The sequence below is a fragment of the Rattus norvegicus genome, chromosome 8 (assembly GCF_036323735.1).
Source record: "Rattus norvegicus strain BN/NHsdMcwi chromosome 8, GRCr8, whole genome shotgun sequence".
Classification (NCBI taxonomy): Eukaryota; Metazoa; Chordata; class Mammalia; order Rodentia; family Muridae; genus Rattus; species Rattus norvegicus.
Window position 1 is genome coordinate 43920934 of NC_086026.1, and position 17281 is coordinate 43938214.

At 39.4% G+C, this 17281-nt stretch overlaps 1 pseudogene; it reads right to left on the reverse strand.

Annotated features, from left to right (window-relative positions):
- Positions 1–9608: 9608 nt before the first annotated feature.
- LOC134480256 (U6 spliceosomal RNA) lies at positions 9609–9705 on the reverse strand (annotated as a pseudogene).
- Positions 9706–17281: the final 7576 nt, after the last annotated feature.

The following is a 17281-nucleotide window of genomic DNA, read 5'->3' on the forward strand; positions in this document are numbered from 1 at the left end:
ATTAATTAATTTTTTTCCTTTTTCAGATATTGTGAACCCTCAAACTTTACAATTATTTATGCTATACAACTGATTGGAGGCAAGTTTTCTACACGAAATCAGTGAGTGATGATTTCAGCAAGAATGTCTGACAACTCGCTGTCCTTTCAGAGCTCTGGCTCAGGCAACTGACTGACAAAGCCATAGACTTACACCCATATCTTTGGAAATGGTAATGGAGTTGATAGTACACCCTCACAAAATGAGGAAGACTCCATTTGCTTACTCTCAACTCCCGGTCTCAAGCTGCCAGCTCGGATATTTCTATGTAAGGCTGAATCTGGACAATATTTACAGAATTAGGCATCTCTAATGTTTAATGTTTAGGTTAATAAAGCTTGTGTAGGAGCACTAACCACTCTTTCAGAGAATGTGCTGTATGTTTATAGGCCATTTAAGAACTCTAACTGCATTGCCCGGACCCCTCAGTGAGGGCAATGCCACAATAAATTTATTGCCAGGCAGATTATAGGCCTTCCATAGGAGCAATTAGCCAAGGAAGGGCAACTCTTTGGAACCAATCCTCACCTAAGACATGAAACTCTGAAACTGGCAGTTTTTCCAAGATGAGAAAGCGGTTGCCACCCCAAAATGACCTAAAACAAGCACTGCTTAATAAAAAATAAAATAGGGATGATTTCTAAATAAAAAATAACATAGGGGGACTTGTCAGAGCCTCCTGGATCTCCTTCAGGGTTTTACCTCTGCAGAGCCCTGCTGATGCTTGTGGAAGCCTTTTGTTCCTAACAAAGGAATGCACTGGCCTGGTCGCAACCACCTTGGAGATGGTCAGTTCATTCATGTCTTTTTTTCTCAGTCTTTATCCTGGGATTTAGGCTTGTTTTCCTGGATTTCTCCCCAGTAAATTTGGGGCATGTATTCAGTCTTTTGTTACTGGTCTAGAGCTGGGTTGTCCCACTGTGCTTCCTAGGTTTAGATCAATTTGGGGTATGTATTCAGTGAACAAAGCTACAGAATTCACATCCTTCATAACACAAATAACCTGCATATGTGTCTTTTATATCCCGCAGGCTTACTCCCAGTTCTCAGTGCCATGCAGGTGAGGGCATTGACACATCAGTGTATCATGATGATGGGTTGATGGTATGAAGACACTGAAATTTTGGGGACAGATGTACAGACATGGAGGGCCCAATCCTCTGCATGAGAACTTTGTGGTTCCTCCCACTACCTACTCTATATGTAGGATTTGGGATTGGGAATCATTTAAGCTCTCCTCAATTCTTGATTTTATGATTCCAATGTCTTGGCGCACCTCAGAGGGGTAAGACCTTCAGCAACATTCTTTTTTATTTATTTATCAGAGCCACTGTCCCAGTTCTTGTCTGATGCTTGAGCCTGCCCTCAAAGGAACCTCTCAAATTTGATTTTCCATTTTTATCTCTGATATGCTTCCAGTCCACTACATTCAGCTTCAACTGGACCGTTTCTGTGATACTAAAAATGAAGAAATGTGTTCCTTGTACCTTGAGGGCAGCTTCTTATGGAATGTGAGGCAGGAAGTCTCGAGATGATGGATTATACTTTCCCTCAAGTGCTTTGAACTTCTCTATCCCTGGGGAATAGGAGTGGAAACTTGGGGAATGTGCTTTCCTGTTAAAGGAGGAAAATTCTCTCTGTGTATCTACGGCAATCACTGACTCTTAGAGAAGCAAACCTCAAGGAGAAATTATACATTTGGTAAGTCCCTGAAGGGTTTGCAGAGGATTGCTAGGAAGACATAATCAGGTAGACGAAATTTGTTCCCTAAAACTCTACTTAGGAAATTTGGGATTGGTGTCCTGGCTGTAAGCAGATTATGGTATGAGGGATGATGTCTACAGATGTGATCTTAGTATTCTTTCTGACTATGACCAATCTCACTGGAGACTGACTCCTCATTTTCTGAGTCACTGAATTGACACACACACACACACACACACACACACACACACACACACACACACACATTTTGACCCTTGTCTTACTTCTTCACCAGGTGGCTTGATCCAGTATGTGTTCCAAGAATGTTCTCACATGTGCCTTAATGAAACATTGATCTTGGGAAATAAGACAAATTAAAGGAAAATTTGAAAGGACAAATTGTTCTGAAACAACTTTTATTAGCCTAGCTTATCTTTACCTATTCCAAGGACAGTCCTTAGCACTTCATCTTCCTCCTGTACCCTTACAACAATTCAGTCTCTATTCCAGCACTGCCCAAGTTTTAACAACACCTTGTACTCTGCATCTGGTGTGGGTAGTTGGACAGCTCAGCTGGGCATAGAGAAAAACTTTGTGTTCTACACCAACCTCTGTGCTCCTACCTTTTTGTAGATACTGATATTCTTCCTTCCTTCTATGCCCCCATGATTGACAGATTACATACACTTCTTACTCTGGGATTCATATTGACCATTTTTTTTCACAAATGCAAGAAGACTTAAATTGATACTGTAGTCAGATGATGGTTCTCCAACATTGACTATGGAAGAGCTGACACCTGTACTTGATGACTACTTCTATGATGCATTTTCCAATGATATTTCCATCAAATTACACCTCTAGCATATTCTTTCAGTCTTATTCCATGCATTTCACGTGATGTTGGTACTATTGTGGTGTGACATGAACAACATAATTGATAACAAGGCATGGTGATTCACAGCTTAAATCCCAGCTCATGAGAAGAAGAAGCTGATGGATTTCTGTGATTTTGAAAATAGATTGTTCTACTTAGTGGGATTAACTCCCAAAACAGTGGAAGAGATTTATTTTATACATTCTTTTTTTTCCAGAGCTGAGGACCGAACCCAGAGCCTTGAGCTTGCTAGGCAAGTGCTCTACCACTGAGCTAAATCCTCAACACTATTTTATACTTTCTTACATCTCCCTTAGCAGTACATTGACTTTACCATTTCCAAAAAACAACCTCTCCAATTTTTCCAGATTTATTCTTTGTATAACCTGGGTCCTACTATTCCCAATCTCTATCTCATTTAAGTTCATTGTTTATGTTGTTAATATTTTCCTTTAGTCATTAATCTTTTAGGTGTTCAATAATTTCTTCCCAAAACAACAGATACTAATTGTAATATCTTTCCTTCTTTCATTTTGTTGGTTGGATAAAACATTGTGATGGAAATTGACTTAGTGTTGAGACTGTTTATGTGACTTATGGACTACTGTTCACTTTCAGCTTCACTTATGAGTCTTATGAACCAGATGTGTGAATCACTGGTGTTGGATTGGAGGTAATAAAACTTGTATGTGAGGTTTTGGGGAGATCATTAGGTCATGAGAATAGAACTATTACAGATACGACTCATGTTTCTATTAAGGAAAAATACAAAGGGACTCCTGGTTTCTTCTCCTCTGTGTGAATACACAAAAGAGGGTCAATTAGGAATCAGAAAATGGCCTACCAGGCCATTGAATCTGCACCAACTTTATGCAATACTTCCTAAATTTCGGGTACATGAGAAAATTTTTCTTTTGTTCAAGTCAGAGGAAATTTCATAAAACAACAACAGACCAAAAGGGGTTATAGAGTCAAGTCACAACAGATATACCTACAAAAGAACCACCGGGCATAAGGATTTGGCATCTTGTAGGTGTAATTGAAAGAGGATAAGTGCCAGAGGATCCTGGAGTTTGCTATGAAATTGTGTGAGCTGTCAATGTCAGAACCTACACCCATGATGTCTTATCAACTTGACTGTTTACACATGTACTGAACAAGGACAACAGTAGCTATCGAATATGGATATGAGGAATGTATCTTCTAATTTTGTCCATTTTAAAATGATTTTGAAGGATTAAGTCTTTTGTTTTGCCATGGACATTTCAAATCATTTTATTAATTTCTACTAAAAATTATTGAGAAAACTGTTTTTCAGTTTAAAGAAGGTAAGTAGATTAATGAGCACACATTTGAAAAGGCCTTCCTCAGGAATTCTTAGAAGTCGCTGGAAACTTTAATATATTATGAGGTAGAAATTTGCTTAGTTGTTAAGGTCATGTAACATTCTCTTAAAGGACATAATTTAGTTCACAACATCCACTTCAGAGAAATCACAACCACTGATAACTACAGATCGAGTGTATTTATGGTTAAGTACCTCTTTTCGGTTCAGAAGGCATCTAAATTTGCCTATTAAAAAGAGTAACAAGAGGATATGAATATATGTAAATATATAAATTAATAAATAAGTAAATGTAAAAAAAATATTATTAGATGAATTGGAAATTAAATTCATATATAAACACATATATGAATGTTATATACATATATATGAATGTATACATGTATATATACATATATGTATATTATGTACATGTACATATATATGAATGTGATATATATATATATATATATATATATATGGCAACTTACTAAGATAAAGGAAAATAAATCTTTAATAAGATGTACAACCCACTGAGGGTTTTTGGTGTTTGTATATATAGGATTTGAGAGATGACCACTCTACATTGTACAACTGTATGTGAATTCATCTCTGGAAGATGCTAATTCTCCTGCTCTGAGTAGTAATACATATTTACAATTCTATTTCTAGGGATGAGACTCCATGAATTCACTTTCACTTTCCGAGACAGTTTTAATGTCCTTATGCTAATGTAGAACTCTGCATTTTAAATGTCAATGTCATGGTAAGCCTATTCTCCTCTTTTATTCATGTACATAATTAATTTTAACCTATATATAGACAGTATTAGTTTTAACACGATTTGTTAGTTTCTGCTTTTAAATGGAATATGCTACATTTCGATTTATATATCAATATTGTTTGATTAAAAGTTACCACTTTTCATCTTTTTCTAAGATTTAGACTCAACAGTTTAATTTTGAGCATCTGTCAATTTTTGAAAGCTAGAAACAGTCTATCAGAATGGGAAGGTCAGAGGCCTTATTGGGTGAGAATATTAATAGAATACATGTGCTATGAAGTAGGGGATAGAAGTGTAAGCACAGTAAGGAATGGTGATATATAAGGAAGTGTAGGGTTTGGATAACGAAAACAAAAAGATAAATAAATATCTATCATTTTCAGATCTAACTACTTTGCACACTAATTTAAGAATGTAGTAGTGGCTATTTAGAAGGTGGAGTGATTAAAGTAATGCAGTGCTCTTGTAGCATATGAAAGTTTTGTTTCCAGTACCCATGTGTGTGACCCAAAATTGTCTGTAACTCCAGCATCAAGGAATCTGATGCCTCTATACTCAGAGGGCACTTGAATCCTCATGCACTAAATACATGGACATGGACATTAAAATCAAATCAAATATTTTAAAAGTATAATTTATAAGAAAGAATACTTTAATGTCATGTACCATACATACATAGACAATGTTTCTCCCATAAGACAAGGGTTGTTAACTGAAAATCTCAGTGCCAAATGTGAGATATTTCCCTATGACTAAAGGAGGCTCCAGAGGGTCCTAACACAAAAAGAACATCTCCACTGCTCTTAGTTGTCTCCCTGAACCAAAGAGTATGACACTGTATCTGAAGACAAATATGATTCTGGCTGTAGCAAATGGAGAAATTATGTTGGAATTGACTTAGAAAATTTCCTTCCTGCTGGGTACTTTTCATTGTCTTTGTACCTGATGTGCAGCCTTCTGTGAAAGGAAAGTTATTGGTAGTTTTACCCAGCAAGTTATATTGAATGCTATAATGACTATTTGGCAGGCAAAATATGTCTACTGGTGTAATCATTGCACAAAAGTTCTTGGAGCAACCAATTCCCTTTATAATAGCTTTAAAGCTTGTACCACAAGAGAAAAGAATTCATGGCTGGAAATGTAAACTTGGTAAAAAAAATTGGCTGAGAAGCTGTTAGAGCCAAAGGTTTGGGAGTATCCAACTGCAGTTTGATTTTTTAAGGATATGCTATCAAACTGTTTTTTAAATATATATGTTTGTACATATACATTCGTGTTCTTCACTTTGCACATTAAAAACTTCTATGTGCAGAGGACATCAGAACATGCATGACTCATAACTTGTCCAAGTGCTCAGAATGAATGTTCAATGCTCATCCCTAAGTGAGGTATCTATAAATCCCTTTCAAGTTTCTGGTAAACTAGAGAAAAAGAGATTGAATGAATGAATTGAAATGAGTGCTAGAAGATGCTGTCTTCTGAACATGACATGGACAAGCTGATCATGAAATCAGAGAAGGTACATTGAACTTAGATAATGACTTGTTCAAAGTTCCCAGGTGAAGTGTGTGGGGAACTGGGGTAGGTAAGATCAAGAGAGATGGTACATGGTTAAAGAATAAGTTAATAATATTTATAAAAAAATAAATTCCACCACCTTTCTAAAACTTTGACATTTTCTACCCAATAATATAGGCGCTTTTAGTGTCTTATTTTTTATAAACGTTTATAAATTGTTTATAAATGATTCTTCGCTCTATTTCACTTCCACTACTGCGTCAACTAAATATACCTGTTTAACAAATTATATTTAAGTATACTTGGGGTTTACTGTATAACATTTTAAACTACTACAAATTTCCTTTAAGTATTACATGATTCATAGGGAATAAATGCTTAGGAAGCAAACATTTTGACTCATCCCCTCTATTATTTCTGCAACTAACATGTGTTTTACTTCTTGTGCAACAAATCCCTTATTATGTCCTCACTACTTTTTCTTATTTTAAAGGAATTTATCAGCTCGGCCAATTAAAATGAGGGAAAGAGTGTTCTCTGCATTCATTATCATTATCATCATATCTTGTTCTGTACATTTATATTTTAGGTTCAATTAACATCGGTTGTTACATTACATGTATCCTATATTTTGAATTCCTTTAACATTTTTTATAGTACTCAAAAACACTGAATTTATAATCTTTTTTTCTGATTCTTTAGAAAAATATATAACTTTACTTAACTACCTTTGTGAGCTATCAAATTTAGTCCTTGAAGGGGTGTGGTGGTGTTGGTGGTGGTTATGGTGTGTGTTTGTATTTGTGTGTGCTTGTGTGTTTGTATAATGCTCTTTTTTGTCAGCATTTGTAAGCTAGCATCTCAATATCTTTTGCACAGCATAGTTCCTAATAAACGTTAAATAAACAGTACAGTGCCCTATTTTCTTTATGCTGAGTTATTTTTCAGAAGGTCAAAGATGTTATACTTTTCATTATTTATGTTATTTGGCATTTGAAGATGTAATGGATGTCATATCTTTAAATATATTATATACAGCAGAATAATCATAAATATTTAAAGTGTTTGGCATTGTTCACAACTCTTGGAGGCAAAGTGATTTATTCATAAATTACCTCATGTAGGAAGATGCTGTGGGCCTCAAATTTTGTTCTAACAATTGTGTACTATAATGTCTCTGGCTCAACTTTAGCACAAGGCAACATACCCAGAGTATAAACACAATTCTCAATCTGCTGAGATATCCCCACAGACCTGAGGAATTCAGAAATGAATTTCAAAATTCTGCTATAAGTCATGAATTTTTTTGAAAATAAAAGTGTAGGCTAGTTAATTTCATGACACATTTCAGAAGTGAAATGTTAATGAACCTTTTTGAGAGACCAGGAATCAAGGAATAATACCACATACCTACAGTAAGTGAGTAGAAAGAGCAGGTGGAAACTACAATGTCCTCGATAGCTTCTTAGACATTGATCCTTGGGCAGAGAATATCTGCATTTGAGATTCCCATGGTTGGCAAAATCAGCTAGATAGTCTTTAGAAATAGAAAAGTCCAATTCAGAGGTATAGGTATTGTACTTGGAATGATATGTTGTTCTGGTACAAAGAAAAGACAATTAACTTGACAAGAATTTTCATAAGATTTAATAAAACATCTATATGTGGAAGAGCAGTGTGAGATAGAGAGGAGAGAAAGGGACCAGAGAAAGAGAAGGAGAGGCAGAGAGAAAGTGAGAGGGACAGTGACAGGGTGAGGAAGGAGAAAGGGGGGAGAGAGAGAGAGAGAGAGAGAGAGAGAGAGAGAGGGAAGAGAGAGAGAGAAGAGAGAGAGAGAGAGAGAGAGAGAGAGAGAGAATATGAATGAGTCATCCCATGAGAGTAAATGTGATCCTTCATTAACATTAAGGGAAAATTACTGTTCTTATGTAGATTGTCCTTTATGAGGGATGGTGATTTACTAGACATGAGTAGCTCATCACTTTCTTCTGTATTATATTTTATAGCATCATTCATCTTTCCCTGAGGTTGGCCATTTGTGATGAAACATCTGTCACCATGATGAGTTAGACCCTAGGTATTCAGAGAAAGTGTTAGAAGTCACAATGTCAGTCTCCAAGTATTCAGGATCTGTTATTAGAAGTCCAGAAGTCCTCAGTAGTCATTAACTGATGCTGCTGGCAATGCCTGATATCCACAAGAGAACACCATAAAGAGGTTAAGTAACTTATTTGCCTGAGTCCAGCTACAGTGTGGCTCACGGCCAACAGAGGAGGTTTGGAGTCAGTGAAAGAAGAAAACTGACATGATCTGAGGGTGAATCATGATCGTTGGGAGTTTATTTAAAAATCTAAACATTTGTATTCTATATTTGTACAATTAGCCATAGGTATTATGGAAGGAAGACTTAATGGTTTCATGAAGACTACTATCGTTCCACATACTGCTCTTAATCAATTTTAGCCCTAGTTGTCAACATGCAGAATGTAGGAGGCAATCAAATCTGTTTTAGTATTTTTCTTTAAAGGAAAAGCAATAAGTTGAGCCAGCATCTAATTTCAAATTGTTCTCAAAGGTTCAATAAACCTGTAAAGTGCCCCTTTACCCTTCCTCCTACAAGTTCTGCACCACTGTGGTCAGTCTCTGTGCTCAGCGATAGTGAACATTGAGTCCGGAGAAACAAACCCATAAAGAAAATTTTCATCATCTCAAGTGTTTTTGCAGTGTTTTTCTGCCATGTGGCATAATAAGCATTAGGTTGTTTTCTAATTACCTTCCATTGTGCCTTAGTCTTAAAATATGGGCCTTACTCTTACATACCCTTCCCTAAGGTAATGTCCTGATACCTTAATTTTTTTCTAATATGCCATATCTTCTTTTTTTATTGGATATTTTTTTTATTTACCCTTCAATTCTTATTCCCTTTTCTGGTTTCCCAGCCATAAGGCCCCATCCCATCCCACTCTGCTTCTTCTATAAGAGTGTTCCCCCCTCCCACTCCCACCACAACATTGCCCTACACTGGGGGGGTTTAGCTGTGTCAGTATCAAGGGCTTCCCCTTCAATTCATGTCCAACCGTGCCATCATCTGCTACATATGCAGCTGGAACCATGAATCTGTCCATGCATAGTCTTTGGGTAGTGGTTTAGTCCCTGGGAACTCTGGCTTGTTGCTATTGCTCTTCTTATTGGGTTGCATGTACCTTCAGTTCCTCCAATACTTTGTCTAATCCCTCCAATGGGGACCCCATTCTCAGTTCAATGGTTTGCTGCTAGCATTCTCCTCTGTATTTGACATGCTCTGGCTAAGCCTCTGGGGAAAGAGCTGTAATAGGCTCCTGTCAGCATGCACTTCTTAACTCAAAAATATGAAACACATCATGAATTTGTGTGTCATCCTTGTGGAGGGTCCATGATGTATCATTCCAATTTTAGTATATGTACTGCTGAGGCAAGCAAATGCCATACCATCTTATCCTTCAATGTATGTTCTTGTATATGAAAGATTTTTAACAGAATCTGCATCTTGTAGGATATATCAGTTCTTGCCATTCATCCTGAAAGTCACTTACACAGGAAATTAATGACAGGTACTATTGTATACATATTGACTGAACTTTTGTCCTCAACTGTCAAGGCCCCACATTCTGGGTCTGGGCTCATTGTTTCTCTTGATTACATTCTTTCATCCTTGCCAGCAGATGCTTAAAGTTTCCTGAAACCATCTTTCAGTTAATAAATCTTTACCTTCTCTATTCTTGGTGCAAACAGGGGTGTGTTTTGGGGATTCTAGTGTAGGAGTAGACAGAGATATAGTACTATATGGTCCCATGATGGTGAAGTTTTTTCCATTGAATTATTTTGATTATAGAGATAGCTGTTGTATATACTCACATGGTCTTCCAAGGCCCATACAAAATTTGCCAGAGGGATTCGGAAACTCAAAACACATAGTGAATCATCAAAGATGAAAGTAAAATTATGATGTGATCTAGAATCAGTGATGTTGATAGGCTGGAAAATTTCAAGCAGCAGTGGTCAACATGTGGTCCATGTTCATTGTTAAGTAGTTGTACTTGAACATTAAGTAAGCCGAAGGTGAAAAATAGGATTAAGAAAAAGAAGCAATAAGAAGAAAGAGAACCTAAACTAACAGAGAAAAGGTACCCAAAAGCTGTCCTAACAAGAAGATCTGTACTAATTCCCGAGTTATACACTGTCAGGTTGAATCTTTTGTTTGATTTTTCAGAGATTTTCCCCCTATTTCTTTTGAATTATTGATGCAGAAACAAAAAAGTTTCGTTAATAAGGGCATATGCAGGTCTGACTTCTGCAGAAAGGTTATCTAGGGTTTTTCTTGTTTTGGAGGACCATTTCTGTCAAGAGCTGAGGCGTTGTTTGTACATCTTTAGTAGAGACTGTGGTCTTCTAGGTTATGGGATAGGAAAGGTAATTCTTAATATTAATTTTTGCAGCTGTGATCATCCTTGACCAAAATAATTCTCTGAGATTATTCCAAAGTTGCCCACTTCTGACCAGTTTCTGCCTAGAACTACAGACATTTTGTTTTTCTTATATTTTCTGCTAGGGACTAAACATAGAAATTTCTTCTTTAGAGAAGTTCAGATGGAGAAAAGAATCAGGGATGGGAAATCTTCTAAATCTCTTAAGTATGGCACCCTCTTGAGTTTTAGGGCTACATATAGGTCTTAGCCACACAGAAAGTAGTTGCCTTTCTCATTAAGTGTTACTCCACTGCTTGGTTTCTGAATCTAAATGAACTATAATCTGTTGTAATTTACTAGGATAGAAAAGTCCTACGGTCTGAGGAATAGAATCATTCCTCTCTGGTGTTTGCAGAAGTGATTGGAATAAAGGAGGGGCATTTCATAAATATGGCCATGATCAGCTTCCATATCTATCCAAGCACTTTCATTGGTTTTTAACTTTCTCCTCATACCATTCTTTTCACCTCAGGCAAATTCTGTTATTTCCTTTTTGAAATTTTGGACAAGACTTCATACTGTATCCTTTGGTAACCTGCATTTTCTCATATAGACATGGCTCATCGGTCACTCACAGATCTCTGTCTGTCTCTGCCTTACAAGGACTGAAATTATACTGCAAAGCCACTATGCTTATAATTTTTAATCAATTTCTTTCATAACTTTACTTTTTGTTATTTCAAAAAAGTATTTTAAATGCATATGGGTATTTTACCAAAAACCATGTTCTGTGTAACATGTGTAAACCTACTGGATTTAGAGTCCAGAAGTGTTGGGAGTAATGCCCTTCAAATCCTCCATTATTGATATTATTATGATGGTTGATTAAGTATGACTGGGTTAAATGAAAATCCCTGGCCAGCTGCAGAACACTAATACAAATCTTATGGTCAAGATGAATAATGATATGATAAAGTTGTGACCTTGCTGAGAAATACATCTGACATCAAGATACCCAATGTGATGACCTGCAACCTTTCTGAAAAAACAACATCCTGCTGATCAATAGATATGACAAACCTGTGACCTTTCTAACACCATGTCAACACTAGCCAATTCTCTGACCACACGAATACTGTGTCCTTGGCCTGACTAAATGTTTCAAACTTCCCCCCTCCCTCCGTTACCCCCTTATGGTATAAATTCAGCCTTGGGAAAAAATAAAATTGTTGCCTTGATCGAACTCTTGTCTTGGCCTCCTTCTTCATGTCTCTTTTCCCCACATTCTCTTCCAGGTACCCTCAGGACCGTTGTTGATCAATGGCGCCCAGCATGAACTGTTTGGAGGTCTCCTGGAGGAGAACATTGTCCCCCATGAGTAGACAGGCCTGCCTTCCTTGTTTGGTTGAGCCTTTGCTCCCTCTCGGAGCTTTTGCCCCCCTAGGAGGTTTTGCTCCCCCTCAGAGACTTTGCTTCCCACCTTGGAGCCTTTGCTCCCCTGCTTCTGGAAACCATGGACTGCCCGACCTTGGTTAAGAAGCTTAGTGTGTTTCTCCCCAGACGACACAGATCTTAGTGGTGAGAGATGAGACAAGAATTCTACAGTCACCTTTTGTGACAGGACTCAGGGAGTCACTCAGGACATGAAGAATATGGTTAAGAAAAAGATTTAAAGAAATTATTATACTTTGTAGGAAATATTTGTCCATAGTTACCCCAGGAGGGAACAATTGACACAAAAGATAGTGCAGAGTTAGTTACTGTTTTATGGGCCAGCTAATCCTGTTGCTGAAGTCTGCCCTTTGTAATGAATAAAAGTTCCATGCTTTTTGGGTTCAAGGTTGCCTCTCCCTGCATTGGTGAGCAACCCCACATACGTGGATTGAAAACCATATACACTCATGCTACTGCAGCAGTCACTTTGTCAATCTGTGCTCTGTGGGTGGTGCTCCTGGTGTAAGGCCACAATGGGTTTTTACAACACTTTGTTGCATCAGCTTGGAACTGGGCTCCCCCAGACCACAATTGGCCAAGAGATCAGAGGTAAGCTCAAGCAAATCTGTGTTCTGTGTTCTGTGTTAATTTCTTTTTTGTCTCTGTGTCATGTTGTCTCCTCATTGTTTCATGTTGTCTTATGTTGTCTGTGTCTGCTGTCTGGAGTGTTCGAGGCCCTTCAGAGGGGTGCTTGAGTCCTCTACTGTAGAGGGGTTAGTGTCCCCTCAGTGGATGCTGTGGGTCCTGTGACGGGCTTATGGCTGTGACAGGAGGACATGTTAGTTGTCACAGGCCACAGGCCCTAAAGGATGCTCTAGGAGAAAGGAATCTAGAGAAAACTCTAGAATCCCTTTGGGAGGTGGGATCAGACAGTCCACCTCATCCCAGAAGCAGCTAAGGTTAAGCTGATGTTTGGGCCACGTACTGAATGCATCAGGCATCTGTGGAAATTGCATATAGGATGCATTGTCTTCATCTTGTTTGTCTAGTATGATTTCTGTGATATAGTCGAGAATCTTTTGGCTTTTGTTTCACTTTTGGACTTGGACTGACAACTGTGTTTGAAATCATGCACTGACGACTGTGTTTAAAATCATGGACTTAAGACTGTGTTTGAAACCATGGAACTGTTTGTGTTGTTTGCCAATGAGTTTTACTTGGTCCTCTTGGTGCTTAACTTGGGAATGATTTGCTTGAGAGCAATTATTTTCAACCTGGGAGTTTTGTCTTTCTCTCTTGAGCCTCCTCCCCAAGGAGAAATGCTTCTCCCTTTGCTTCCCTAGTACAGTCTAGCTACTTTTAACAGTTCATGACACATGTCTATGGACTCCAGGTTAGCGAGTGATCATGTCTGAAGCAGGAATCCTGATGAAAGGATGTCCCTTTTGCTTAGGCCTTCACAGCTTCTAAGGAAGGGACAGCACAGAGTAGGGAAGTGTGGGGCTAAGGGTGGCAGGTGAGCAGGCCTACTAGCAAGCAAGTTGCAGGCTGCTCATGGGCAGTGGCACAGCTCAGGCCAAGCTGGCAAAAGAGGAGTCTCAAGGCAAAGGGGCTGCTGGCTGGGGCTAGCGCTTTGACAGCAAATAGATAGTAGAGAGTTAGTGGTTGTTTTAAAGATTATTATGAGCCCTGAAAGAAATTCCAACCGCTATCTTCAGTAGCCAGACTTTCAACACTTGCTCACAGAAGGAGATCGTTCATTAAGAGAAGTTTTTGAGGGAGCCTGCCTTATCTGCTAGACCTATTCCAAGAGAGGAGTCAGTCTCCAACATTAAGTACATTCCCTGTTAGTCATCATTGATGTAGAAAGTGCCTCTGATCCTATCCATGAAGTAATTAGTTCCTGCTCCTTTGGTAAAAATGCCCCAGGTTGAGGGGCAGGAGCCCCTAAAATAGTTTCAGAAACTCTGCAGCACACTGCGAGGAACTTTGATTTGCCAGACAGAACAGGCTTTTTTCTAGGATGATTACAGGAGAAAATCTTGGCACCAGCTCTTCAGCTTACTCCAACTGGAGGCTGTGGCCAAGGTCAGGATCAATGTTTTCTTTTCCATGGCCCTCCAACCCAGTAAGACAGCTTGATGAAGGGCAAATACTGAAGTCCTGGAATTCAGAGGTACAGGGGAGGGCTGTAGTTCTATTAAAGGTCAGTATTACAGTGTTAGCAACTTCTTTATTGGTTGTAAGAGGCAGGAAGCCCAACTCAATTGTGACCCCTGCCTCAGGAATGTCAGCAGAAAGAGTCCTTATAACAAGTTATCTTTAACTATAGCTTGCACTCTGATACCCAAGGCTTCAATCAGATCACACCCCCCTGGGTGAGCCTCCTTCAATACTCAGAAGCTATCTTCTCCTGGTCTTTTGACACAGGTCACCAGGCATGTCAGACAGCCTGGATAACCCCCCCCAAAGTGAACAAGCCATACAATACTTTCATCAGTCTGTTGGCATCTAGCACCCAGGTCCTAACCATCTCTCCATCCTTTTGTAATTCTTACTGGAACCCTAGGGTCATTCTGAGGCTGAGTCTCTTGAAAGGCAGAGCCACTAACCTGACACTGAATGGAGGTACTCCTTAAGGGAAAGTCTAAGTCCAGACAGACAGCCGATAACCTGCCCCTCTGCTTGCCTTTCTGTTTTATAGGCACAAGGCTTGTACTTATGTATGCAATGGCCTTTTTGTCCCAAGAAAGCTTCCTCATTTAGCTGTGTGACTGAATGCTACTTGTCACCTGATCTGTTTGTTCCACCAGCTCTCAGCAGGCCAACCCCTAGCTTTCTTGCCTGGCCCCTTTCCTCTGTTCTTAAGAATTTTGTCACCAGGCTTCTCCATGAGATAGGAATAAAGTATCACTCATAGCAAGAATTTCTATGTCTCGCGTGCTTCTTGCCAGCGGAAAGTCGCGCGCCGGACATTTGGTGCCGAGAAACCCGGGACAAAAACATCGCCGGTGCTACGAGAGGCCTCCGTTTCATGGAAGAAATTCAGAAGCTATGGAATACAGGTGTTTTAAAAAATCAAGATAATCCCAGACCCGGTGAGAGAGAGACCCAACCGCCTGGTCAGGTGGGCACTCCTGAGGCTGCAGAGCAGAAGAGACCACCAACACTGCTCACCCCTGCCCACATCCCTGGCCCAAGAGGAAACTGTATAAGGCCTCTGGGCTCCCGTGGGGGAGGGCCCAGGAGCGGCAGGACCCCGCCGGACCCTGAAGGAAACAGACCGGATAAACAGTTCTCTGCACCCAAATCCCGTGGGAGGGAGAGCTAAACCTTCAGAGAGGCGGACAAGCCTGGGAAACCAGAAGAGACTGCTCCCTGCACACACATCTCGGACGCCAGAGGAAAAAGCCAAAGACCATCTGGAACCCTGGTGCACTGAAGCTCCCGGAAGGGGCGGCACAGGTCTTCCTGGTTGCTGCCCCTGCAGAGAGCCCCTGGGCAGCACCCCACGAGCAAACCTGAGCCTCGGGACCACAGGTAAGACCAAATTTTCTGCTGCAAGAAAGCTGCCTGGTGACCTCAAGACACAGGCCCACAGGAACAGCTGAAGACCTGTAGAGAGGAAAAACTACACGCCCGAAAGCAGAACACTCTGTCCCCATAACTGACTGAAAGAAAGGAAAACAGGTCTACAGCACTCCTGACACACAGGCTTATAGGACAGTCTAGCCACTGTCAGAAACAGCAGAACAAAGTAACACTAGAGATAATCTGATGGCGAGAGGCAAGCGCAGGAACCCAAGCAACAGAAACCAAGACTACATGCCATCATCGGAGCCCAATTCTCCCACCAAAACAAACATGGAATATCCAAACACACCAGAAAAGCAAGATCTAGTTTCAAAATCATATTTGATCATGATGCTGGAGGACTTCAAGAAAGACATGAACACACTTAGGGAAGCACAGGAAAACATTAATAAACAAGTAAAAGCCTACAGAGAGGAATCGCAAAAATCCCTGAAAGAATTCCAGGAAAACACAATCAAACAGTTGAAGGAATTAAAAATGGAAATAGAAGCAATCAAGAAAGAACACATGGAAACAACCCTGGATATAGAAAACCAAAAGAAGAGACAAGGAGCTGTAGATACAAGCTTCACCAACAGAATACAAGAGATGGAAGAGAGAATCTCAGGAGCAGAAGATTCCATAGAAATCATTGACTCAACTGTCAAAGATAATGTAAAGCGGAAAAAGCTACTGGTCCAAAACATACAGGAAATCCAGGACTCAATGAGAAGATCAAACCTAAGGATAATAGGTATAGAAGAGAGTGAAGACTCCCAGCTCAAAGGACCAGTAAATATCTTCAACAAAATCATAGAAGAAAACTTCCCTAACCTAAAAAAAGAGATACCCATAGACATACAAGAAGCCTACAGAACTCCAAATAGATTGGACCAGAAAAGAAACACCTCCCGTCACATAATTGTCAAAACACCAAACGCACAAAATAAAGAAAGAATATTAAAAGCAGTAAGGGAAAAAGGTCAAGTAACATATAAAGGGAGACCTATCAGAATCACACCAGACTTCTCGCCAGAAACTATGAAGGCCAGAAGATCCTGGACTGATGTCATACAGACACTAAGAGAACACAAATGCCAGCCCAGGTTACTGTATCCAGCAAAACTCTCAATTAACATTGATGGAGAAACCAAGATATTCCATGACAAAACGAAATTTACACAATATCTTTCTACAAATCCAGCACTACAAAGGATAATAAATGGTAAAGCCCAACATAAGGAGGCAAGCTATACCCTAGAAGAAGCAAGAAACTAATCGTCTTGGCAACAAAACAAAGAGAATGAAAGCACACAAACATAACCTCACATCCAAATATGAATATAACGGGAAGCAATAATCACTATTCCTTAATATCTCTCAATATCAATGGCCTCAACTCCCCAATAAAAAGACATAGATTAACAAACTGGATACGCAACGAGGACCCTGCATTCTGCTGCCTACAGGAAACACACCTCAGAGACAAAGACAGACACTACCTCAGAGTGAAAGGCTGGAAAACAACTTTCCAAGCAAATGGTCAGAAGAAGCAAGCTGGAGTAGCCATTCTAATATCAAAT